The sequence below is a fragment of the Anguilla rostrata genome, chromosome 2 (assembly GCF_018555375.3).
Source record: "Anguilla rostrata isolate EN2019 chromosome 2, ASM1855537v3, whole genome shotgun sequence".
Lineage (NCBI taxonomy): Eukaryota > Metazoa > Chordata > Actinopteri > Anguilliformes > Anguillidae > Anguilla > Anguilla rostrata.
Window position 1 is genome coordinate 11225661 of NC_057934.1, and position 27921 is coordinate 11253581.

Genomic DNA, 27921 nt, shown 5'->3' on the forward strand with positions numbered 1-27921 from the left:
TATGTATCAAATTACACTTTACAGCTCAGATCATGTGTCGATTCATCAATGTTGCTCTAAGGTGCTTTCACAACTATCGCAGTCTGGCCTAAAAACAACTATAGGAGTAAATAAAAACAGCAAAAACGACTAGGACAGATTTAATTTCATAATCAAAGTCATCATTCACAATACCTGGGAGGAATACTTCTAAACATTTACCCCCAAACTTTCATGTTCTTTTGAACAGACATCTCTTAAATCAGACATTTTCTCTTTTATTGACATACCAAAATCTGAATTAAGCCAAATCTCGGCATTTAAATGTATAACAACATTTACCAAGCCTGTTATGGTAATAGGCGTTTTGTGTCTGTCATTCAAAAAATATCCTCAAAGCAATTTAAAGTGCAAATATTTGTATCCAGGGGAATTTTTTCCCAGCACTTTATGCATTCACTTTAGTTTTGGACTCTGAAATCATATGAAAAAATGAATCTTTACATTGCCTACTTTAGTTAACATTCTACAGAAGCACTATACATTGTGTATGACCCCTATTTTTGGCTGGACCGCAACAGCCAGGCAGCCCTACAGACGCGAATATCTGTGAGTGACTGAGTGACTGAGTGATGAAGTTACACCATTGGTCGGCCGTGTTATGAAGTTACACCATTGGTCGGCCGGATGAAGTGTGTTAGGTCCAGCCATATACTAGGTTTTGACCTGGTCTTGTTTTCATTCAGCCAAGTCACTCAGCGCAGTGACATCGATCATGAGTTTTTCAGGATGTTGTAGTTTCCCGTCTGTGTGCATGTTTTTGGCAACAAACATGATTGTCTCTACTGTTTCTGTTAATACCGAAGAGGAATTTCTAATAATATTGTTGTGAAGTGAAACTTATTTGTGCTTGTGTGAAAAAAACACCATGGACTTGGAATAAAATTAATGTTCTTCAAATCAGATATGATTATTCAATTTAATTCACAACCCTTCTACAGTATATAACATGTTTCTTGAAGATTGTAAGTGGTTTAACAAAGTTTCTGTGAATTGTGTGATGTATGTGTTGTATTTTATTAATGGTGGTTGCTGTCTGGTTTGGTCTCACTCTCCCTTCCCCTTCCTGGATAAATAAAATTTAAATACAGAACAAATGAACACATTTGTAAATAAAACATATATGAAATAAACTAGATCTGTTTTTTCACTTGCTGGGATGCCATGACATTCCTTCCTTCAAAAAGGTCTAGCAATTTAGTTTCCCACTCGTAATGTTCTGGTGGATTGCTACTGCAAAGGAAACCCTCATTTAACCATAGTGGTACTTTGGGATATTTCATTCCCACGGTTTTATGAAGATGTTGTTTTCGTGACAGAGAACATTTAGTGTATACAACAACAATTTGGAAGACACCCATTAAATATAAAAGACTGTCAAATCTGTAGATGATCAGGAGATATTTTACGTTATTGATTTTGGTTCAATCACAGAGAAATAGGACGGCTAAGCCTAGGTGTCTTTAGAAACTGAGCCTTAGAGTTTGCTTCATTAATGTGTTAATGTTTGTGCATGCAGTACTTTGGGGAGCAAGCTAGGGATGAGCCTGGAGAGCATTCAGTGCCACATTCAAGGCTGATATGTGGTCTTGTTAAAGGTACAAAATGGCAAAAAGCCGTTTCTCCCAATTTTGCTGTTAACGTGTCTGGAAGACCTCCAGTGGATGGTGTGCGTGAGACTTGTCCCAATTTGTACTGAGCATTGTAGAGGAGTGGAGTGACAGAGAATGGAACAGTGTCAGCCTTCATTTGTGATGTGACACTGCCAGAGCATCATGCCAAATGTAGTCGCAAAGTTTGCAATGTAGTTGTGGGTGCTAGATGCAGATCTTCTATGAGTTTTGGGCATCCTTTCTAGAAATAATTTTAGTTCCACCAACAACTACTAAGGGAAAGAAGTGGGTACACTATACATGAGAGGGCTGTACTCGTGCATTACTCATGTTCTGTAGTTGCTGTTGCTACAGGTAACTCAGATTACTTGTGATAAGTAAATTAGCTTGGCACCCACCTTTAGTTAGGAAGAGGTATGCAGAGTAGAAAAAATGATTGAAATGTGAGAGAGGTGTCTCACTGGTAGATCCCTCCCCCCTTACTACTGTGGCTGTGATTGTACCTAAGTCTCCCAGACCTCTCTCTCCAATTGCCTTTGGAGCTAGGACGGGGATGGCAGTTTCTGGGCACACTTGCCTGGCACGATCCTGAGACTGGTGTCTCAGAGCTTTCATAAGGGGAAGGGGCACTCGCCGGAGATGCTGAGCTCATGTTCTTTGTTCTTAATCGCAGGGCGGTAAAAACATTCCCATGCCCTTTGAGCTGGGTCACGGGTTTCACATGTTGAGCAATTACCTAGGTCTGTTTTTACACTGACAATTGCTTGGTTTGAAGGATGCAGGTTATAAAGAAACAGGTCTTTAAAATGTGGGTTGTCTTCTTGGCCCCTACAAACCTTTCCTGCGAAGTTTGTATTTTGCAGCTTCTCATAAAAGTCACGAGGGCACTCTGAGTGACAATGCTTTACCTCATAGGCTGCCTTTATCGTGGCCATGGGGACAGTCCAAATGGAATACTCTGTTACCAAAGCTTGGCAAAGCTTGCGGTAACTTTCTCTGGTCAGAGAGAGTTGTTCCTTTATGAAGTTGTGAACTGCTCTGATGCTTGTTTTCCATGTGAGGAAAATCTTCTCTTTAGAGGTTGCATCAGGCATAAAAGAGAGGGCATAGTTAACCTTATGAAGGTAGCTCACAACGCTACAGAGGACAGAATCTGGTCTTCTATGGACTATGGTGAGGCTCATGTCAGAGAAGGCATCACTGTGTCACTGGGCACCAGTGGCTTCTCTCTTCAAGCCTAAGGTTTAGCCTTATTTTTGGTTGTTTTTTTTCTTTCTTATTTTTTAGCCTGGTAATGGCTTCCTTGACTTTCAATGGCACAACTCTGGTCCTCATGTTGACAAACACTTATAACAGACTCAAAAGGCAATCAAAAGCCTAGAATGAAGTCTAGATCTGAAAAGCTCTTTTATACCTACACTAAGAAATGAGGATGTAGGTTCAGTGAGAATGTGGGGTACAGTTAGTGTGATTAAAGTGTGTCTATAATGTGTAAGTAGTACAGGTGTGTGTGTGTGTGTGTGTGTGTTTATAGCATGTTGATGTGTATGTATGTTGTACCACCTTTTAACAATGCTCTGCTGAGTGTGGCATCATGCTCCACAGAGGTCATTCTTTCAGACAAAATTTAGAAAATGAGGGAGTAGTTTGGAAAGCATGGTCTCCCCTGCTTTCTCGAACCCATATAAGCGCCCTGGGGTGTGTCAAATTAACATGTCAGATAACAGTTGTTTGTCATTCAGCTGTTAGCCTCTCCCAAATTTACATAAAAATGCAGTACAATTAGAATAACTTGTAGAACTAAGTCCTCTACAACAAATTATTTAAGAATTTTAAGATGCTTCATTGCTTCCCAAACAGAGGTTTTGATTTCATTGTTGGCCCATTAGTTTGCGCTTGTTGTCGTCACTCACAAATGTTTGTTTTGTAAGTCGTTCTCAGAGTGATACGGCTGCATTTAGGCATACCAAGAGATATAACAGGCATTTAACCCTTGTGTTGTCTTCATATTATGTATGCAACCCATGTTCATGGGGTTAAAATGCCAGACCCATGTGATAAAGCTTCTTCATTTAATTTTAAACTCTAAATCAATATTTGTAATGTAGAAACAACCTCTCATTCATGAATAAATAAGTAAATAATTATTTTTCTACTTCACAGTCCAGAGAGACTGTATTTATTCAGTTTACGCCACTTGTTTTTGCTACAGAATGCACATCATCATTTTTTTCATCGTGTTTTATTTTTTTCTTTACTTTAATAGATGTGTGGCACTTATCTTTGGTTATGATTTCTGATTTCATAACTGCACCATTAAAAGAGACTGGCGTACTGCTTTTATAAAAATATGAAAAAGCCAGCGTTTAGTTTTTCAAATGGTAGGGTCACTCTGGGTAAATCAATCAAATTTCTTTCTGAAAAATAATTAATTATTTAGGATGTTTTCACTGCCGTTAAACTTAGAAAATGGTCCTTTTTGGACCCGAGGACAACACAAAGGTTAAAAGCCAAACATGCTTTTGTATGTATTTATACGGGTTTATTTAAATGCTTCCTACACGATAAAAGCAAATTACTGTCTTTCTTGGTTTTGCTGTGTGTAGTGTAGGTCATCATTGGCTCATCATAATCTGCCATTGCACCTAATTAGGCCATGCCATTTTCACAGGATACAGTAAGAAACTCAGCCCAAGTACACTGTCTTCATATAGCTTGTACAAGCTTGTGATAAGTGCACTCTGTTCCTAGCCAGCATTAGACTCCCACAAACAATGGTGAACCTGATGAATGCTCTCTGCAGACACAGGTAGTTGAGCATAATGCAGACAGTTCACAGGTGTAGGTTATGATATGTTTGTGGCATATAATAAACTGTGTGATGAATTTTCATTGTATATTGTGTAAATTGCATTTGTTCATTTTCCTAATTCAATTTCCCTCTACCTTTCAATACTATCTTCCTTGCTCTTAGGTGTCACAGCTGGCTAAAGCGCTAGCTGTCGGTGCCTTAATGCTTCTGGTGGTCAGATTGAAACGTTGCCAAGAGTCCTGTGACACAAAATTCCCATAGCTTTGCCCAGAGAGATAGTTTGAGTCAGCACAATAATCCCTGCCTCATCCCACAGGAGTGACTGCATAAATGATGCAATCCTGTGGCAAAATGGCTATGCAGCTCAGCCGGTGGATTGTTGAATGAAAAGAGGTACTGGCTGGCTGCATTTGTTTTTTGGAATACAAGTGCTAGCATGAGCCTTCTGGAGTTGATGGATGACATTACAGAAATGATTATGCCTTCCAAGACAGTTGTGCTTTCCAAACTGAGGAATGATGGAAAACAAGAGAATAAAAATATCTATAAATGAGGATTTTATTTTCCTTATGTGATACTGCAGTAACATCCAATTAGTTCGGGTATTTGGTGTGAATGGAATCGGAGGTGCCATATGTCTGCTTGTAGTCGTGCCTGTGGTAATTACAGCATTGTCCTGAAGCTACAATAAGCCAAAGTAGTAACAAAATATGCATGGAAAATAATTGGCATGACACAAAAAATGCTGTATTAGTTTGTATTATAAGTGGTGTATTCATGTAATGAGAGTAATCAGTCTTTTATTAAGAGACCATCAAACCATGACTTGCGTATCCGACACTTCAGGGCAAAGATGTACATTAGATTCATTATATGGAACAACCACCATTAACATGGCCCTGGATATGGGACAATAAGCACAATGGTGTGTAACACTACCACAATCCAAGCAAGTCTTTGATTTGTCTGCGCGAAAAAAGTGTGTTCAGAGTACTTCATGGCCTTTACAAGACACGCCTCATTTTCCATTAGAAACCAATTACAACCCAGACTTCAGTGTGCGAGGATCAATAAACATATGAGTTGTAAGCGTTTCTTAGGTAAAATTCAAGGACGCATACAATGGCTGAGTTGAGTCCGCCCACCATAACGGTGTCAGTTAACTAACATAAGCTTGTTGAAATAACGGTTACCGTTGATCTGGTAGTTTTGTTAACTAGGCGTTTGGGAAGTGCAACGATACAGCCTGACTTAAATAAATATATATATACGAAACATATTTTACTGGATTTAAAATCTTAAATCAGTGACATGTTGCTGATTTGGCTGACTGGCCTGCCAGCTGGACCACGCAAGGTGAGTTATTGCTAAATGGGTAATCTTGTAACTTACAGCAACTAACAACAGTTATTTGTTTTTATTACTAGTTTGCTATCTGACCGTTTTAGCTAGCGAACAGTCTGGCTAACATTATCTATGGTCCTAAACTTAGCTTTAGCTAGCTTAGCAACGGCCTTAATTCGCGTTTACATTAGTCTAGCGAGATAGCTCGCCAATGTTAGCAAGCTATGTCGGCATTCCTAAAAAAAAATACAAACAAGAACGCTTTGCCATTGTTCTAATCGCTAATGTTATTTAGTAGCTATTCTAGGTAGAACACAAACCGCCTTATAAATATGCTATTTTGCTCGCTGCACTGATACACCGAATAATTTAAGGTTAACGTTATACAAAGTAACATTAATGTGTGTAGAGCTAGTTAGTCTGGTGGTTTTCTTTAAAATACCGTTGCACGTATTGTACTAGATTGCTAACGTTACAGGTCGCTAACGTTCCACTGTTTAAGTTGGCTAGCTAACTCATTGAACACATTTTTGCCTTAGAACAGTTAGCATTACTTGGCTCCTGACTAGCTAGCACTCGGTGACATAGATTAGCTATTGCCTAACGTCATTAATGTGACTTTATTTGCTATCTTAACGGTTTGAAGTTTTCTCGTTTCCAACGTTAGTTGTAACGTTGAATAAGGTTTGTTTACACCGACTGCAAACCCAAACTGGCAGTAGTAGACCACCTAACAGGTAGCAGCATAGGATATTGTTTGCATAACTAAATTTGATTGCTGAATATACGGTTCCACCGAATATATACAACATTGGAGGCTAGCTAGTTACACTAGTAATATTCCGTGAACTAGACGTGTATCCGCGGATTGGGTTTTAACGTTAGCTGGTGTTAACTAGTTGGCTAGCCAGGACTGTTGCAGTGTCACACCTGTGGATAATAAAGGCTAGCTGGCTATCATTTGCTGTATCCAGGGGACTACAGTATTCAGTTCAAGAGTAATATAAATTAAATTCATTTTTTAAGAAATTGGTTGAGGTGGTGAGTTTTTTTATTTATTTTTTATTTATTTTTTCTCACAAAATGCATTTTGTTTTGTAGCAGGAGCCAGCTAGATACTAATTTTGTTTTGTTGAATGAAAACGGGACGTAGAAGAGTAAGTTGTTACTAATAGCTACACACATGGTAGCCAAACAGAAAAACATGTAACGCTAAAGCAACCGTCTCACTGTAAAGTAACAGTCGATACGGGTTATTTATTTATTTATTTATTTATTTATTTTAGTTGTACACTTGATCCGAGTGTTTTAAGAGGAAAACACCGTTTGTTGTGGACAGTGGTTATGACTGGAACCCATAGTTAAATTAATCTTTCAGTCTTAACGCAGGTCTATGGGTGCAAGTAGAACATTAATCGTAAAATTCGAGATAAGGTTCTTTTGTTTACTCTAGTGGACAATTTATACAATGACGGAATTTTATTTAAATGATTTGTTTGCTTTAGTGGATAAAGCAAACAAGTGTATAGTTCAAGTTGTTAAGAGAGCTTCTGGTTTGTCTGTGAAATTAGTCCAATGAAATATAGCTTGCAGAAATGGCAGTGTACTTGTACCTTTACACGGATTATTCTAAATTTAGGGGCACAGCCCTAATTACTGAAATGGCAGAAGTGCAAAACAGGCATTTCCCAATTGATGAACAGCTGAAGTAATCCTCTGAAAATAGGGTTTCCTACGCAGTAATTTATTCCATTAACATAGTCAAGATAATATTTTGCTCCAGTGATGCGATGGCAGAGAATTCTGAACTTAGAAATGAATGCTGAGATGACCATTTGAAACTCCATGACATGCACTATTTCTTACAGTTTTAAAAACTGGCTAAAAACTGTAACGGAGATGCTTTGAGAATTTTTCTGGCCATGATTCAACAAAAATAGGTTCACATAGAGGGGAAGGATACTGAGTACAACACTCTTTGTTCCAGTGCCAATCCAAGACAATGAAATGACAAAAATTCAGAAGGGGAGTGGCTCCCAAATGGCTTCAGCTCTGTTAAGTTACCATATTAATATGTTTGGGTCTGAAATGTGGTCGTTACCATTATTTATTGCTGACATGCATGTCATTTTTTTAATTAAAGGGGGAGTGGTCAAGGTCTACTGGACATTTCATTTGAATGAATGTATGTGTATGCATTTAAATGACACTCTTTTATCCACATGTCTTCATAGACGATTCAAAAAGATGATTCTTTACTTGCATTCATGTGTAATGAACTTTGCACTGACATCTCACAGCATGTACGTAAGATAACGGAACTCATTTTCATACTACAGAACTAATTTTCATACAACAGAGCTGGCCCCACATTTGACTTATACAAATCTACCACATGGCAAGGTTACCATCTTTTGCACAGTATCTCTCCTAAAAGGATATGAAATAGGTAGCCTATGTGCCTACTTCACAACAAAGTCAGTTGAATGAAATCAAGGAACCTCCCTCAGCATCACATGCTTCTGTCAGGTGGCTACAGATTAGAAATGATTAATCAGTTGTCCCAGTGCTAGTTAGGCTATGCTAACAATCTACATTTAAAAAAATTTGATTGTTGCCAACAAGTAAATGTTTTCATTCTACTTTAAGATGGGTGTTTCTCTTTGATCAAATAATCACAGTATTTAACTGCTGCTGCCCAATGGGCTATTCACTTAGATTTGTGTTAAATTACTAAATCTAAATGGTGCGTCTTTCTTTGTGGGTGGAGTTTTCATACACCCCTTGAGTTGTATGGTGACACCACCACAATTAGCATAGCATTCAGCAAGTGCAAATTAAAAATAGTAGCTCTCTGCACTTGCAGAGTTCAAACCATCTTTGCCATAATGTGTGTATGGAATATTAGCCTGTTCTTAATTTGGAGTTTGCTAAATGGAATGTTCCAGATTCCAGGAAAGTCACAGATAATATAGTAAGCAAGTTAGCAGTTGGACAGTAAGTGGCTAGATACAGCAATAGTATTTATATAGGACTGGGGAAGTCTGAACAGCATTGCTTTCAGTAAACTTGTTAAGAACGGACCCTTTTGAGCATGTTGATTTTGTGTCTTGTCATGAGTTCAGTTATCTGATACCAGGCTACACTCTTAGGGTGGTGTGGTATGATGTTTGAAACATCTTGGATATCCCTTCACTGTAAAGGATTTTGTTAATGTGGAATTTTCCTAAATGTAGACTGAGAGGACCTTAGATTGTTGTTTGTGGTGGAAAATATGGGCTAGACTAGCCTGTCTGAGTCATTTCTTGCATTGGGATTTGGATAATGAATGCAGTTCATTTTGGCTAGAAATGTTTTAGAGACTAACAGCTTCTGTGATATTACGAGAAAGAATTGCCAAGATGGCATTTTTGTGTATTTAGCATTAACTTCAAGAAGTGCAAACAATTTCACTTGCCCTAAAATGCAGAAAAAAGTGTCAAGAGAAATTATTATGCAACAGTATGCCCTTTGACGAGTTCAAGTAGTAACAGTGACCATGATATGCAACATTTGATGCAATTGATGCGATTGGTGGGACAGTATATGAACACTATGTGCCTGATTCCCAGTGGAAGAGGTGCATCTCTGCTGATACATTTGCTCTTGTGCGGTTTACTGACACAGTGGGAACTTAGGTGTCATGTCGGAATGAATGAACCCACGCCCTGCTGTAACACTGAACCACTGAAACATGTTAAATTGTGATGGTAATCATAGTAAATTAATTTGTAACATTATGATTGATAAAATGTTTACACCTCTGGTAAACTTACAGGTCTGCTTCAGTTGTATTGTTATGTTGTGCAGTTAAAAAGAGACTTAATCTTAATTATACCAGACCAACAGGAACTCCTGAGGCCAGCTCAAAGTGAATTTCCTGTCCCTTCAGGTGTGTTATTTTGTGTCATTCCTTTTCCATGAATGCGCCTGTGATTCTTGAGATTTTTTTTGGGAGGTTTCACCAGCTCTTATCCTGGTTTAGGAAACCTTTGGATCAAGCACAGCTAGCGGCTTCCTGTGCAAACAAGCTGTTACTGTGGTGGCGCGTACCTTTTTACTGTTTCCAGAAAACAGTTGGAGTGTATTTGTGGATCGCTGTGTCAGTCATTATGTTGCAACATATAGCTACATGTAGACAGAGACTGTTTAAGTCAGACTAAAATGTGCCTCACATTAAAAAAAAAAAAAAAAAAATCATACTTTAACAATCTGGCAAGCTAGGTGAATAATTCAGTTGCGTAACTGCAGAATGTTCTTGCTCCAGACAATTGGGCAAGTGTGAATGTCAAGGCTTGCTCGGTGATATTGTATTATAGTCTTGGTCTTAGTCTTCTCACGAAAAACAAATGAACTACTGGCATTAATATGGTATTGTTTAGGACTACGTGCATTTTCCCATTTTGGAAATATATTTTGTAAGTATACACATTTAAAAAGAATCAAGATTGCATAACCATAGCATGCTTTGTCCAAAGAAGATTTGAACAGATTTAGACCACAATAGCATTTTCTGGAGTGTTTTGCAATGTTTTGGTGAGATTGAAACTGGGCCAAAGGCTGTGGAAAGGCTATGACCCCAGATCGTTTGAGAATGCCATTGTTTGGGCAGGGACTGCCCACCTTGCTTTTATTTAGCCTAATCTGATTTTATGCAAGGAGGATAATGTCATCTCACGGTCACCCTGACAACCCTCATGCCCACAAATTCAGTCCACATGACTCCACAAATTTATGAAGGCGCAATCTTTTAATGCAATTTACTGACTCAAACCTCGGTAAGGACACTCACTGCAGGTTCAGTCAGTGGGTTGACTCTGTCAGGTGCCTTCTGGTTCTGTACACCAATGGTCTCCATCAGTCTCTGTTTAGGTTTGATTGGCGCAGCTGCTTGTTTGTGTTTTTGATGTCAGAAAGGGACAGAATTGATAACTTGCTAATCATGCTCTGGTTTTCCCCTGAGCTCTGAGAAGCTCTGGCAAGGCCTCTTAGAAAAGTAAGCATTGATTCATGTAGAAAGCTCATTGATTCTTTCATTAGAAAGAAAATAAACAAATCATTGACTGTGTAAGGCCTTTTCTGTATCAATATTACCATGCATTCATATCTAAAAATGGTGATATGTGATTTAGATTATTGTCAAGGTTATGGTAAGTCAGTTTTAATTACCTCATGGTAGGCCTAATACTTGCCCAGATAAACCCATGCTCTTTTACTGGCCTCTCTGTGCTATATGTTGTGTACTGTTTTTGTGGAAGTATTGACCAGTGTGACATAACTATAGGTCTACACATATTGGCTGTTATTACAGAAACGCTTACATAAGTAACACTTGCAATCCGAAACAATGTAAACTAAAGTAAATCCCTAGTACAGAACCTTAATGCTGCAATGTGAATTCTGTAAAACACCTTTTTTAGCCTCTTTAGCCAACAACCATAATGTGGCCTGTTGAGTGTTACTCAGAGAAACTAGGAAATCACTCATAAAATAAAAATAATGAAGCTGTATCGAAATAAAGGTCTGAGCTGCATGCTGAAGTGATCCTGCTTTTCAGTTAAGAATAGTTAGATTAGAATAGTTAATTCATTCATTACTTAGAAATACTTTTACAGTTACTGTTAAATGGGGGAAAACTGCATGTATGTTGGATTTCAAGGAAAACATGGCTTAGGCTAATGGCATTGGGTGGCTATTTTCACCTGAAATGTAAGCTTTTTGAGACAGAAACTTATTTTAGCTGGAAACTGGCACAGTCCCTCAAGTTACCGGACTTGTAATCCATATTTAACTGCCATCATGGAACGGATAATCAATTCAGACCTAGTTGAGAGTTTATATTCCTTTGCAGCTTGATGAGTATGGGGAAAACGTTACACCTTATTAATCTTCTAATGTATTGTACAAGCACAGTGTAATCATGTATCAGCTAAACAAGCAAGAAATTGCTTTTGGTTTTGGGAGTTGTTATGTCAGATGTGACGTGTTTACCTGCTCTGGATAACTTGAAAACAGTTGGCAATGACAAGTTTAGGTAGCTGAGATAAATTGCGGGTGTAAGTTGATGGCTCATTTTAATTGCTTACCTTGAGCTGCCAAAATGTTTTAGAAGAATAAGCATTAACACTTTCTTGGAGGAGATGGTCCAGTGATATGACACCTGAGAATGACTGTCAAATTAGTTTATTTAAAGCTGAGCTGTGGTCTTAGAAAATCTGCAGGCCATATTATGTTCAAAGTAGCTACCTCCTAGTAGCCTATCTGTGTTATCTGTGCTCCACACTGTTGCTTGTCTGCATGTTATATAAGCCCTTGCAAACCCCTGTGTTTAAATTCATGTGATAGCAGTTATATTTTCTGTAGATGTTGATCTGAATGATTTTAAGTAATAAATGATGTATTTTTATGGTTAGTAGCCTATCTCTTAGGCTATGTTTTGGTCAAGCTGGGTCCTATTGCAGCAATGCAACTTCAGTTGCTTTATAGGCTACTGGTTTGTTGTGAAAGGTAAATTTATTATTAATTAATTGATCATTATTAGGCCTGTTATTTTTATAAACAGATATTGACTACATTAGTAGAATTATCAGTATGTTTTACAGCAAGTTGTTTTTTGTATATAATGTACTGCTGTGGTACATATTAAAGCTACTTCAACAGATTTCCTTTTCTGATTATGGGATTTTTTGAATATCATTACATTCACTGAACTATCTAGGCCTATGCTATGGACATATTTTTACATGTAGAATTTAATTTATTTTCCCCCTCTAGTTAGGTGGTCATGAACAGGAAGTGGTTTCTCTGGTGCATGATATGCAGGGGGAAATCAAACTTGTCATTTCCTTTCACATTTGGCACTCATGAATCTATGTGGTGTGCCTCAATGCAAGTAGTACACTTCAGCTCCATTGCGAGCATTACATTACAGGAATTTAGCATACAATTACACTACTTTTTACGTAGCATTTATATATTTATATTTATATTTATACAGCAGGATATAGCCTATACTGACGCATTGCAAGTATCTTGATCGGGGTAAAATGGCAGTGTCCTACCTGGGAATCAGCCCTGTGATCTTTAGGTTACAAGACCAGCTCCTTACCCATTATACTACACTGCCGCGAGAAGCGGAGAACGCCATGCACATTTAAACTTGCTCACAGCTTTCTACAGCTGACGCAGTTAGCACGAACAGACATCCCTCATAGCTGTAATATTTAGATGAAGCACGATCCTAATCGAATTAAAATCCAAATCCGGATGGCCTGTTTTTGGTTAACGTGGTAACAAGTGTATTTTGTGCTAAAACGTATTATGTAGGCCTAATTATTTAATTTATAATGTGCCTCCAGTGAATGCAGTGGAGAACAAATAATTGTCTGTGTTCACTAGAAGAAGAGCGAAGACATTGTTTTTTTTTAAGAGAAGGATTTTCTTCCTTTTGTGTATGTCTTATTGCTTCATGGAACTAGTGGCCTCAAAGACAGCTGGACACTTAAATATCCACTTCTAAGATCACCTGTTACAATGCAATTCGTTTGAATCATGATTCATTGAAGAGGAGACATATAATTTCTGGCAGGTCTTTCTCTTGTTAGGAAATGAAGTTATTCAACTGGCAAACCTGAGACAGCGTTATAAGACGGAAAATATGTTTTATACAGTTATAACCATAAAAATAGTTTGTCATAGAATTCTTATGTATTCAGCTGTGAGCCTAGCTCTGGGTCCTATATGGAGTAGGCCTAGATGGAATGATTGAATCCTGATAGGCCTAAATGCTGGTTTTGTGCTACAGCTTTAACCTCACTGTAGATTTGCCTTCATACCAGGCCATCAAACTGTTTGCACATGAGCGACCACTGTGAATGTAATCAGGGTCTCTGTAGCGGATAATATTACGGACTGTGCTTACCCTACGTACTTGCTGCTAGTGGGCATTGTGGTTTCGTGTGGCCTGTAACCCAAATATGTGGCTCAGTTCACAGGAAAGGCTGTGGCTAGGCACTGCACCGGACCTTTTAAAACTAATGGGTTAATGTTAGGTATGTGAAATTTCACATATCTGTAAATGAACACTGGTGAAATATGAACTTTGAGCCTAAACATTTATAGGACAAAAGTTTTTTTTAAACAATGAAACTGATCTACAGTGTAAGGTGTGATAATTAGCCTAACATGTGTAGCCTAATAGATTTAGCAAATTCCCATAATTTGGAACAGTTCACAAAATACTGGATTACATTGGCTCTCTTGAATTTTTATTTTTATTATTATTATTATTATTATTATTATTAATAATAAAAAAATTTTTTTAGGATAAAATGTATATATTATGTGTGTTTGAAGTTCTAGGCCTGCACTTTAAACTCAAATAGCCTAAATGTGTGATAAATAATCACATAGCCTCTTTCAGAGCTCTGCAGCTCCACAGTGCAGTAGCCTAGCCTTTATAGCACATTAGAGTTAACCTCCCTGATAATACATTTATTTGATGGTATTACAGTGTGCTCCATAATGTTGGGGCGGGGGGGGGGATGGGGGGGGCAGGGTATGTATAAAAAGTGCTGTCATTTCTGCATGCTACATACGTATATAAAAATACCCTTTAAAAAAGGCTGTGAATGTGCACTTTAACCACATGTAAATTGTCTGAATACAAATCTACAATTGTGGTGTACAGAGCCAAATCAAGAAAAAAAATGTCTTTGTCCCAAACACTGTGGAGTTCACTGAATGTGTGTTCTATGCTCAGCTGTATGGATAGCATCTTCAGTGCTGTTTAAATTCATTGCTGGTTTTCATGTTTCTTGAAACATTCATGATGTCACAAGGCTTCATACAAGAGTGCAGTGCACAATTCAAGTGTACAGTTTTTGTGTGAAACTCCAGTGTGTGGAACCAGGTGTAGTTTTTGAATAACAACTTGTGTCCATGAGCAGAGGATCTGTGCTATGACTTTCAGCGAGAGCTCATTTGTACGCTAATAGGGCTAGAAGCTGCAGCCGCAACTTCTTAAATTGCCCCTTAACTTGAGCTCTAATTAAATCACAGTCCTGGAGCTCTGTTGCTTGGCTGTCATAGCTGGTGGGGTTTTCTGTGAGGATTAATTAGAATTGCATAAAGAAACAGTACTCTGGCTCTGAGCCCCTAGGCACATGAAGTTTGGGGTGATTTGTTGGATACTAGGCTATAAGATAGCCATCACGGCTCGTTTGAAGCTCCAATTTGTAACCCCAAGGACCATCCCACGGATCTCCTGCAGAGGTCTTCGCTGCAGTGCTTTTTCTTAATTAACTGTAGAATTCAGTGGGGGAACCACTGTCATTGAATCTCCTCTAGCTTTAAGAACGGTTTTGCTTAATTAAGTGGCCCTACATAATTTGTCTTTCATACAAGTTTGAGCTTTTTTTGTGTGTGAGGTGTGTGTGTAAACGCCGTTGAAGCAGTAGTCACGCTAGCCCCTGGAATGCTGCATCTTTGGAACACCAGACATTTCAAAATTTTTTGTTTTACAGTAATTCATTGGTGTTCTGATAAAAAGAACTTTTTTTTTTGGTTGCCATAATACGCCAACTCGCAATATTAACACAATAAATTGATGTCATTTGTCATTTTATTATGACATTTGTAACAGAAGTGAGATGAAACGGCGAGATTAGTGGGATGATGAAGATTCAAATAATGTTTTGGCACTCTGACCAAAACAAATTTTTGCTACACTGGCTAATAACATAAAAAAAAAACCCTAGGAGCGATTTGTGTTTTTATTTACTCGGGTTGAGAAAGCTCTCATTTTGAAATTTTCATTCGGAAAAAAATGCAGTGTCCGTTGTTAATGCGACCACTTTCGAAGTCATTTTGCTTTGTGTGCTCTGTATAAATGATACAATGACCATAAATGGTAGTGTGCATTATCATTCACAGAGGAAAAAGATTAGGCTAGCGTGTTCAGAGACTTAATATGGATACATTTCCGTAGTATGATCACAAGTAATCTGTATCAACTGATTGCTGGTAGTGCTCTATAGAACAAGATGAGCAATTTAGTCAACAGAACCCCCAGGACATGCAAAATTAACTATAATCTTAGGAGGTACAAATCGTCCCGACATGCCTCAGATTGACTGTGATTTTTAGCACATATGGCATGTGAATGGTGTGGTCCACCGTCTTAAAAAGAGGCACATCAGTCAAGGCCACATGGAACATAAGGCATCTGGCAAGTTCAGATTAATCTGAATATTTAAGAAGAGCATTCAGAAAATGGAAAGGAAAAGGCAATCCTCAAGCCAGATCAAGAGCAATCAATGAAAAGGGTAATTACTGTCTGTAAAGGCTAATTGCAGCCTAATGAAAGTCCGCCTGTTATATGCAGCCTTTTGAAAAGGTCATGTTTGGACAGGGGTTCTGAAATAACTTCGGGAACCATTATAAAGTGCTTGAAGGTGGTATCAACTTTGTCTGAAGGATTGATCATTGACCTTTGCTCACTGCCCTTCTTTTAGATCTTTAAAATTAATTTGATTATTAAGGCAGTGCACATTTATAGATAGGTAATGAAGTTTAGGTGTTCTGTTTAGCTGAGTTGTTTGACCTTTTCTTTTATGCAAGTTGGCTATTTCATATTGTGTGTATGTGAACCCGCCTGAACATTAATAGTCTTGATCACAAGAATCTCACAGATGAACATTCGCGTCAGACTGCTCACCTCAGACACATTCTTGTTGAGTTTGTGAATTCAGCCTGATCAATTTAGTTAAACTAAATAAAATGGTATAATTTGATCATCAGGATCTTGATGAACTGTTTTTGTTTTCTTTCAAAACGCTCACATGAAAACTAAAAGGTAGGCTGAGTCTTCGTCTCACGAACTTTTAATGATTACTACCTTCACTATTCCCCTTTCATTTCCATTTTTTTGAGCATAGTTCTTTTTTGTGTGTTCTTCTTGACATTCGAACACTTCAGGTACATGCTGGAAGTTCAGGAAGATTCTTATTGCAGTTGGCGATTCCTACAGTATAGCATTCTCAAGACAAGCTACATTAGCAAGATTGCCTAATGTGCTTTGTGCAAAATGTTTCAGTGGATGTATTAGAATGTCAAAATAATGTTAAAAACTTGCATGCAAAATTGGTGATTCTGTAAATTCCTTTCATTTTTTGATTGTCTATGAGAACAGGACTCTACTGCTTCTTGAGCCAGGCCTCTGTTGGACATGAGTTTTCAAGTGGGAGCAAGCTGTACAACAACATTTCTTTTTGTCACTGTGACGCTGATGTCAACATAGGCTGTCATTGTGAGTCAGCGGTGGCTTTGGGAATGACAGATGGACCGACCGCTGCATAGCAGAGAAGGAAGTAGCAGAACTGCTGGTCCCAATTGCATTGTTCCCTCGTCTCCAATGGAGCCACTGTCTAACCGGACAACGGCATCGCTTTCAGCGCACTTTAACAAGCGACAGTGGCTCGCATTGACTTAAACGAGCAACCCCAGCCCTGGCTCTGACAGCAGGATTGGAAAACAGCTTTTGCAGCACCTTCAGTTTGGACGATGACAGAACAGTCATGGTCCTGCGCTTGTTTTCTTTGAGCAGCACAGAGCACACCCCCCCCGCGGTTGATTCCTTTGGAGACGGGTACACAGTGAGGCCCTCTGAGAGCAGAGCAGGTACACGCTGTTCTGGAGCAGTGTGGGGGCCCAGCTGTGTCACTCACCCTCCGAATCACAGCCTCCATCCAGGTGTGCAAACTGCAGAGCGCTAGCATAGTGTAGAAGTGAACCCGACGTTATTGATCTCAGATTTGCCCCATTAGTGGGATAATTATTACATTGCAGAGTGGAATTTTTCCCTCTTTGTTTTATTGTGGGAATTTAAACTGCCCAAGATTAACACACCTACAGCAGTGGGAATGGGCCTACACCTTAATTCAGTTAGGCTCAAGTTGTATTGAATGATCTTAACTGGTACCACTGATTAGTCAATACAAAGAACGTATGAATACTGTCTTGTAGCCGTAGAGATTTAGAGTACCTCTTAATAATTGAGCAGCGCTGATTAGTGAGGCCATTTAGGTGCTCACAAAAACAAAGTGGTGTGATGAACGAGGTGATTGATCCCACAGCAGCGTAATCGGCCGACACCCATAAGCCCAGGGAGCCCCCATTACCCGAGGCCCGGGCACTCTCGCGCGGCAGGTCATAAATGAGAAATCCCCGACGGGAAACACTCAAGCAATCAGGAGCCCGCTTCAGACCTCCCCCTGAAAGCACCTCCCCCCCTGAGAGTCCACAGCCCGTCGCTCTGAAATACGGGCCGTTTCAGCAGCCAAGAATAGCAGCGATTCGGGGTTCATTTCAGAGCCAAAAGTAGCAGCGCGTGCCTGTGAGATGTGCAAAATGGCCGCCTCCCCTAGTCTGCGTCTGCCCTGACCGGTGACCTCTGACCTGCCCCAGGCCGCAGCTGGTACGCTTGGTGTGCTTCATGGCCTGGTCTTCCCACCCAGCCTACAGACAGTGTGATGAGCCAGAGACACACGTACACAGGATGGTCCCACTGTCACTGTCACAAGTTTTTCAGGTGTTTCAGTTTTTTGGTTTCAGTGGCTTTAGCATTTCAGACCGACGCACAACAGGATGCATCGGCAGCCTTCTGTGCACCGATATGAATGTTTTGCACACCACCATTGTGTTTTCTGCCATAATCGCTGTGTTTTCTGCCTGTCCCCAGGCAGTACATAGTATTGGGAGTAACTGGTGTATTTTGGGGAGCCAAAATGGAGGACTGTGTAGCAGTGAGTGACGGGAATGGCAGAAACACAAGGAGGGACTGTGTGCAACTGTGCATTCCCCCGTGAGCCAGCCTCATTTTCAACACTACTGAAAATGAACATGCCACGGTTATGTACTGGCCTACATGTCACACTGCAAGCTCTATTCGGCCTCCTTTTAAAGTTTCATGAGCTGGACATTTTAAATGCAGTGTGAAGAAATAATATGATGTATTTACGTGCGGTCCAATAAGTTGCACGTTCTAGACCTACAATTTTATTTAGTAGTTTCAGATTCCACAGCGCTTAGCGTTCTTGTAATTCCAGCCTAATTGGAAATCAGAACACGTTCTGGAACGATCCTGCTCGCCAAATGACAATGCTGAATGCATCATTGACCTGCGGGACGAGAGCTTTGCATTCTTAACACCGCTGAAAGTTGCAGCTTTCGCCGCGGCTGAAGTTTCGCGGAACATTCCGTCTTCTCGGTCTCGCGAAGATGCACGGATGGCACGTCTGGGAGGCTGCCCACACTGCCCGTTAAATGCACCATGGGTCCTCCATCAGTCAGCTGGAAAAGGTCATGGCTGGCAGAGTTAGAAGATTTCATTCGGGCCACCCTTTCTCTTTAAATGTACTCCCCCATGAACTACCTTCTCAAACCTGGCACATCACACCCAGCTGCTTTTGCAACCTTCTTGGGTTTAACGGTGAGGATTGATGCATGCGAGTTGTGTCTTTAAAACTAAACGTTTTGCAGCCGGAGTCAAAGGGTAGCATGGTTAAATAACGCTGGCCTAAAAGAAAAAAAAAGCAATAAAATGCAGGAGTATTTGGAATGGAACTGAGTTGCTTTGACAGTAGAGATGGAGGATGGTGCACACTATGTATTGATTGGAGCTTGATGCTGGCCTGTATTTTTTTCACACAGACAACAGGCTGAAGGGTAACACGACAACAGGCCAAACCTTTTTCCAGGAAACTATCCAAACGGCTTCCCTGGAAAGCAGCTGCCTTATTTAGTTTTAAAAAAAAAGTATAATCCTGCTTAACAAAGCATAATGAACCTGTGTTTTTTCAGCTACACAATATTCTTCATTTCCTTCTGAGAAGTACAGCAAGCCAGGCCTCCATCTGGGCCCTGAGTCGTAATGAAGCGTGCAGGATTAATTGTCAGGTCCTGGAATAGGAACCCTCTCCTCTTAGCACAGTACGGAATTACACCAGAGACCCTAACGCGAGTAAACAGCTCTGCGACGCATACGGCCTTGCCCCCCCCCCCCCTCCCCCCAACTGGCGCGGGGGTCACGTGACCAGCAAGGGAACTAAACTACGGCCGCGCAGGGAAAGAAGGCCAGCTGGTGACGTGGCCCAGTCCCCTCCCCCACGTAAATCCCCTCACGTCCACCTCTTTCTGTGTGGCTTTAGTAAAGCCTAATCACGTCGCAATCTGACAGTGGAGAGATGACGCTGGTGGCAGATTTAGTGGGTCACACACACAGTTTCTGTCGGGAGCAGAACGGGGTCATGGTTTTCCAGTGTCCTCACATGCAGCTGTGTGTATTTATACTCCATTGTATCATTAATTAAATATTTAATGGCATGATAAGAGGAAATTCGTTCAAATTTTGTATTTTTCCTCATTAATATTTAAAAGCATTTTATGGCGTTCTGAATGCGGGCCATTTCACTTCGATAACAACCTTTATTTTATTCTTTTGTGTCAGTTGGTGGCGTAACTTTTCCACGTCCTGAATGCCTTAAGACACAGCCCTTTGAAAAGGAGAGGAGTGAGTTAGATTGCCAAGCGAATTGTCACTGCCGCCAAGTGTCCTTTGGGCCGAGCTCTTGCTTGAATGGCTAGATTAATGTCTAATGGGCACTGGAATGGCCTTAAGCACTAAAGGCTGCTGTGAAATTAAATGTGCAGCCTCAGTGGACACCAGAGTGAAGAGTTTATAATAGCGGAGGGGAAAACGACTTACTTTCTGATCTCTTCTTAATCAGTCAGCATAGTCCTTTTTTAGACGCATTAAGGCTAATGGTGTGGGAACTATATCCATTCCTATACTCTTTCCAGTTAGAGGTGAGAAAAAAATTTGTCACCGCTCACCACTCCTCACTGAAGCAAGTATGCTTTTTCAGTACAGCTAGATATGATTTATTGCCACGTGGTATAGCCGACATCTCATCTTGTTTTACTGTAGGGGAGTATCAGCTGATAGACCTGGAATTTTCCACTGATAACTATTTCTTCCAAAGACAAACATGTTCAAGTAGATGTGCGCAGTTCAGTCGGTGAGTGAATATTATTGGCCTAGGTGTGTGTGTGGTGTGTGAAACCTAATCTAGGTGAGAGCAGGAAGCGCCCTCGTTGTGCGCGTCTTTTGTTTGTTTTCAGTAAGGCTATACAAGTTCTGTAACTGGAAACTGCTTTTTTGAAAGAAAGTGTGGTTCAAGTAATGGGAAATAGGAACTTGGTGAAGAGTGTGGCTTTCAAATAGTTTTCATTGGGATATTTAACACCACTGCGCCGCGCACTTTATGGACATAATCTGAGTACTAATATTTTATTGAAAGCTCTCTGGTTGTGCGTTTTGCCAGGGCGCATTGTGACTTTTTTGAGATCGGATATGCAACAAGACGCTACATTTCTGTAAACGTGAGAACTGTGTGTGAATGTTAATAAAAAAATAAAAGTTTCAGTTTATTTCTTATCACTGAATACCGAGTATTTAGCTAAACATGAGCTCGTTCTGTTCGCAGTGGCTCTAGTTTGAAAGCTCATGACTTTCTGGCCAAAGTTAACGTGGTTAATATTAAGTTTTTCCTCTAAGTGGTTGCTGATTGCATGTTTGTGAGGCGTAACTAGGCAACATTTCCAAAGCATTACTAACGGTCTCGCGGATGACAAGTTAATGGGAAACTAGTCAGAATGACGCATCGCTAGCTTGGAACAGTCGGATGAACGAGGCCGTTTGCTCCCCGTAAGCTCTCGGCGGATGGGCGGGGCTGGCTCCCGAAGCGCTCAGCCCCGGAGCCAAACGGGGAAAGGCTGAAATCCAGCGGAGTGATTAACATATTCCGTCTGAGGGGAGCGACGGCCAGCGGAGTGTTGACTGGGGGAAGAGGACGCCGACTGACAGTTTACGCGGAGCCTCGTGCGCCAGGTGCCTCCTGTTTGTTTTTCCTGAGGTCGGTAGCGGTCTGTTGTGTGCGCGTGATCCAAGCTCGCTCTTAAGAGTTTCTGTATTGCTTCCAGTAGCTTTCTCTTTTAATTTCACTTTCTGTAGCAACTATGCATGTGCTTTTTAGCTTTTGTCATATGCTAATGAGCCTATACGATGGTTTTAATGAATAGTGTACATGGGAGAGTGATCATGCTGCTTCTATTTACTCACCAGAACACAATATGCGTGACTGATCTTAGTTTGTAGTACTCTGTACATTGTTTGGGGGGATTGTGGTATTTTTTCATGGCTACAGCTTACTACTTTAAGAGGTCAAAATGTAGATGCCGTAACTTGAGGTGAGCAAGATAGCTCATTTTCTGTTTTGTGAGCTATGTCACAATTACATCTAGGCTTACGCTTAGAGCAATGCCATTTCTTTCTTACTCTTTCTTTTAGGGAAAATCATTGCTTGATGAATGAATGGTTTTGATGAATCACAGATGTAAGCTATTTGTGTGAGTGGCTCAGGATGAAACCATATTTGATGAAACCACTGGGAGTGCTACCATGAGACTGTTTTAATGCTTTTTTTTGAACCGGATACTAGATACTGGAGTCAGTCTTTCTCTGTAGTTTACATTTATAAAACTACTGTCATGTTAATGGGCTTTACATTATAATTAGACTACCTGTGATTTGTGAGTTTTTCTTCAAGGATGTTCAGACACTGTTTTTGTATTACAGGAAATACTTCCACTATTTACAAATCAAATGTATTCAGTGAAGAGGGAGAGCGTATATTCTTGGTAGCAATACTTGAGCTTAGGGTGACCACTTTAGCCAAGTTGATATAGATTTCAAGGTACTCAGTGTTTGCTTAATTTGGGTTAAATCCCAGGTTCATCACCCTAGAATCAAAAAGGGATTCTGATGGTTTTGGCTGTTTACTGGGCAGAATCGGAACACGAAGATACAGGCACATGCATGTCGCTAAGGCCGACGATGCCAGCATTTTTCCACTGCCACTACCTGATTGGCATGGCTCAAATTTACTGTGACGTTCAGCTGATGGATGTCTACGCTTATTAAACAGACGTTTGAAAGCAGGGGAATTTATTATAGCCTTTCTGTTTGTGCTCTGCTTTAGACAGCACTTCATTGTGTGCCTGTGTGACACAGGGCAGCGGTGGAGAATAAACAACGGCTCAGTTTGCCGATGTTGACAATAAGAAGGCGAACCATGGGCCTTAGTGTTTCACGTCTTAAATGCTTTCGAGAGTTAAGATATTACTCCATTAACCAGAAACTAGCTGCCATGGGCTAATAATTAAAATAAGCTGACATTCATAGGAGCAAAAAGCAGACTTTGAAAAGATATAGTATTTCACTAATTCATAATTTTTGATCAAAAAGTGAATGATAATGATGGAGATCATAATGTATAATTGGGCTGTATGTTGAAATGTCAGACCTTTGGAAGTATGTTCTAAAAAAAGTTTTGTTCTGAAGAATTACTACTACAGTGTCTCACTAAACATTGGATTGCATGAATATATTTTTTTTTACATGACTTCTTGTTGCACATGGTTTTTATCGGTCAGATCCATCAGCTAGTATTCCCTCTTGCACATTAAATATTAGTCATTATTTGTTCACAGAATGAAAGCAGGGTCAAACCAAGTGGGTGAAGCAAATGTTTAACTACGCTACCATTGTATGGTTTGCTTGCTTTCACTTCCTCACCAAGTGTGAAGGGTGGTTCTCACTCTATACCATGAGTAACCTCAAGTAACCAATTGGCTCTGTATAGAGAATCGTACTGCCAAAATACGCGTGATGTTTTCTCACTTTCATTCCAGTCTACTCTGTTAAACTGACTCATGACCTCAGATTTGGGACTAACGCACATTTTCAACAAGATGAAGCGTCGAGTGAATAAAAGGTGGGACCTTTCAATTTCCTTGAAATGATCCCATTGGGCCTTCACAATTACCTGCAATTCAGCAGCATTTCCAGTGTCACACGCTGGACACAGAGACAGGAAGTCCTGTGAAAAGGCTCGTCAGTAAAAAATGGTTGTATGCGTTTTACACGTCCTGCCTTGCCCTCCCCCTGCCCCTCCACCCTGATCTCTGGTGAGAGTACCGGCGTTCTCTGGGGGCTATTGTGTGTCCGTTTCCAGAAGTTTCCCTTCCGGGTGCAGAAACTGGGTGTTTGATCCGCGAACCATGCACGCAGTGAGACGAGCCTGACTTGGCAGCAGATTCCCTTTCCCACGCTTGTGTAACAGTAACCCAAGCTACAGGACTGTCACCGACTGAATCCGCATTACCCTTCTCTGGCTCCTTCCCCTCCTCCAGAAACCCTCATTGTGCTGCTCTCGCTTCCCCCCCCCCCCCCTTTTTTTTTAAGGTGACACCCAAGTAGGAAAGGGAGTTTTCACTCACAACAGGAGAGAATGGGTGAACAGCACATGCGTCTTGAGAAGTCCACTGTTTGGTATTCTTTGAAGATTTTGTTTACCAAATTTGAGTGCCAGTTTTGGCAAACTGAAGTCTATGAGGGCATCGCTACGCATGGACAGCGTTTCTCAGAAAGGCCAACGGGAAACACTTATGGTACGTTAAGTAACTGAGTAGCGTTGGTTGGGTGAAATGCATAAACATTCTCTCCAGTTCAATAAATATCAGTGTGCTTGCCTAACAAGTACACATTTTGAGGTAGAACCAGGGGCTTTTCATGAAGAAGCTTCACAAAGGTAGGCTACATAATATGCATATTATTATCATCTTCCAGATGAAATGTTACCGGGAGACTACCTTGCGGCTGGAATTTGATCTGTCTGTTGCTGTGCTCTCGATATTGTTGAATGAAATTCTGAGCTAAAGTAACGCAGACGTAGCCTCTTGCTTCATCTATTTTGAATTTCAGCTTTATGCGTTCAAGTAAAGCAGTTGCTTTATGTATTCAAAATTTGGACCGCTTCCATCCAAGTGGAAAGACATCTGTGGCTACGTAATTTTTTTCCCCTCCTTTAACCATTTCTAATTCGTTGAGAGACCTTGAGGTTTAACGGTGTCTCTGCTACACAGCAAACGGTGTGCTGCAAAAGGCCAGTGGATAGCCACGTGGTTTGGGATGGCGAACCTCGAGGTCCCCTTGGGAATCGTCTCCTCCCGTCACTTTTATGGGACCATGTGGGAAGCGTCAGGCTGAACTCCACGCTTTTCCTGGTTCCTGATCTATATCAGCCTTCAGAGTCCCACTTCCACTGCCGAACATAGCATCTGGTTCCCCTCTCCCCTTCGCTCTGTGTGCGAGGCGGCCAGTTTAAACATTTGTAAATCTTGCGCAGATGCCATTTTAGGGCTTTGAGCTGTTGGGCCACCGGGTGAGCTGAGAGCAACGTAACATCATTCGCAGTTGGAGCTATTTTCCTGGCTTTTAGGAATACTTAATATACTGCAGGAGTTGGGGTATTTACAACGATTTTAACTTAAAATCGTACCAGTCTAGTGTTTAAATGTTTTTTTGTAAATGGCTTTGTTTATGTGGAAGACTTGTGAAGTAATGTGTTTATCAGAATCTGAAATATCATCAAAAATCCGCTATTGTTTTTGAGTGATGTAATAAGCACTAGGAATACATTCTTAAAAGTTTGCAATGTTTTCTCTAATTGTTTGATACTTGCTGCCTGTGTCTAACTTCTACATTAAAAACGGTTTATTTTTAAAAGTTTTGTGGTTATGAACAATTCACAAACCTTGATGGATGGCTAATGATGCAATGACATAGCCCAGGCTAGCATCGTCTCATCCCAAGAAAGTAATCAACACCTATTTTATGAGGTGCTATTAGGGGGAGGCGATCACGCACTTAACCCCAATAACTTATCATTCTCATTTCACCATTTAACAGGGCATTTCGTGAGCACTTGATTTCCCTGTGTGGTGTGAGTGGAATGTTACATTCCTGAGTTACTGTTTGGATTTTAAATGACTGATTAAAGTGTATTTTTATACCAACATGAAAATTGTAATATCAGTGTAGTAGTTCTCTGCCCTGTATAACACAGGTGTGGATATCACTCTTGGAAGTGTGGGGAAAGGTAGCCTGTAACTGCATGTTTACATTAGCCCAGGTGCAATTACTTATTAATGTGCCCATTGTTTTGTGTATTTATATTACCTCCAGGCATGCCTGCAACTTTCTCCTAGCTCCCTTTCAGATACAGTATGATGCAAGACGAGACCCAGGTTGGCTGACCTAAAGGTGGCATGCTTCTGTGACTCGGCTGTACTTTTCTGTTCCCCCATGATAATATTATAGTTCTTGGTCTGCCTATTTTAAATGTAACATAACAATGGGTCACAAATGCAGCAAAAACAGTCAAATATTGAAACAAAAATGGTCTCCCACAGCAAAAGTTGGCTACATACACCATGCAAAAGAAATCCAAGCAGTTGTCATACACTGCTCACAAGAAAAAAAGTGTCTTGGCTGAAAATGTGACACAAAATATTGATGTTTTTACAGTAATCCATTAAGGAGGTTATAAAAGCCTGTCAATACTTGGGACACATTTTCTGTGGATGTCACGTTTGAGGAATACTGTTTGAACATTAGCTAATGCATTCTTTAGTTGGAGAACTGAGACCCTCAAAGCAGCAAGTTAATGTGCTTTAAATATTCTATAAACCAGAGCAACATGCAAGTGATTAGTAGACTTGTAGCTCTCCGGAGGGTTCCAGAGTTGTATAATGGATCCTTTGAAAGTTGTTTAGATAATGTTTTGCAGTAAAGACATGCAAATGAAACGCTGTATTACAAGACTTACGATTGCAGCTTGATGACACGCTTTTAAGTAGAAAACATGTGGTCATAATACTGTGGTATTATTTTAGTACTGGACAAAATTAGTCAATGTGGGCAAAAGTCCTGGTTAAAATGGTCACTTTCTAATCACAAGTGGATCACTCTCTTGTCACTGAGAAACTACTGATGTAAGGACAATCAAATGCTGGATCTGAATGCATTGTTTTGTATGCTCAGTTTATGATTAATTCCTTACAGCTGGGCTAGAACAAATATTTAAAAATATATATATATATTTAATGTCTCCTTTTGTTCATATAATTTCGTAAAAATCTAAACCACTTCCTCTTAAATGTATTTGGTAGGTTCTGCTTTCTCCAAATGGGAGGGTCTTTTAGACTTGAGAGAAGGCTATGCTTGAACATTTCCAACGTTTGGGTGGCCTGTGTCATCACTGGAGGGAGCCAGATCTTTTGATAAAAGAATCTGAGCAACGGACCATAGTTTCCCTGCGGGATGAGTCAACAAGTTGGTTTCTTGGCTAATAATATTTCTGCGGTAAAGCTCAAAGGCAACTTGGATTTCTCAAGATGTGAAATAAAATAGAATTTATTTGAATATCAGACCTGCTAGGCATGGATTACAGCAGTCAGCAACTCGATGAATCAGCCTGATAGCAACCTGGCAAAGGAAATTTCCACATTGACACAACTGACAATACATCCTGAATTTAACAGAATGAAATAACATTTGTCGGCATTCAGAACCACGAGACCGCAATCTTTAGGTTTGAAACGCAATAAATCGTTTTATTTTCAAGACGCCCCCTCCCCCTGCCCTCAAGCGTAGATTTGTAAACAGATCTGCCACACCCTTGCTTAACATGCACTCACGAGTTCTTGAACGTCTCGTGGAGTCTGTGCGTATACTGTCTGCCGAGCAGATGAACTGTACAAGTTGAAGAACAGCATAGGCTACACGTCTTCATTGTCGATAACTTGTATTCTGCCGGTACTACCCCAACTGTCGGATTTTTAGAAGGATACATGTTCTGAAGTCGTGCAGTCGTTTTGTGGTTCATGTTAAAACCACCTGTTGAATTTGAAGGCTTCCGTTATTTTCAATCGGACACAATGTAAGTGAGAATGAATTGCAAGGTACAGTAAACGGCATGTTTTCTTATGAATCTGAATCCGCAGTTTTTGACGTTACCTAATGTTCTTGTTTCCATATTGGATGTCTGTTCGGTTAGAAAGCCCAGTTGAGTTCAGAAAGCGGAATGATTACGTTGTCGGTGTCTTTAAAAA

The 27921-nt window shown here is 40.2% G+C and overlaps 1 protein-coding gene across 6 annotated transcripts in view; it reads left to right on the plus strand.

The window, feature by feature from the left end:
- The first annotated feature begins 5526 nt into the window (after positions 1-5526).
- sgms1b (sphingomyelin synthase 1b) overlaps positions 5527-27921 on the plus strand; it is a 31531-nt gene continuing 9136 nt past the window's right edge. The window contains exon 1 of one of the 6 annotated variants that reach the window (XM_064319897.1): positions 5527-5820. The gene's annotated coding sequence lies outside the window, so the exon portion shown is untranslated. Of the gene's footprint in view, positions 5821-20993; positions 21822-24233; positions 24418-26993; positions 27772-27921 lie in introns of those variants that run through there. The other 5 variants (XM_064319904.1, XM_064319912.1, XM_064319907.1 and 2 more) reach the window with 5 other exon arrangements.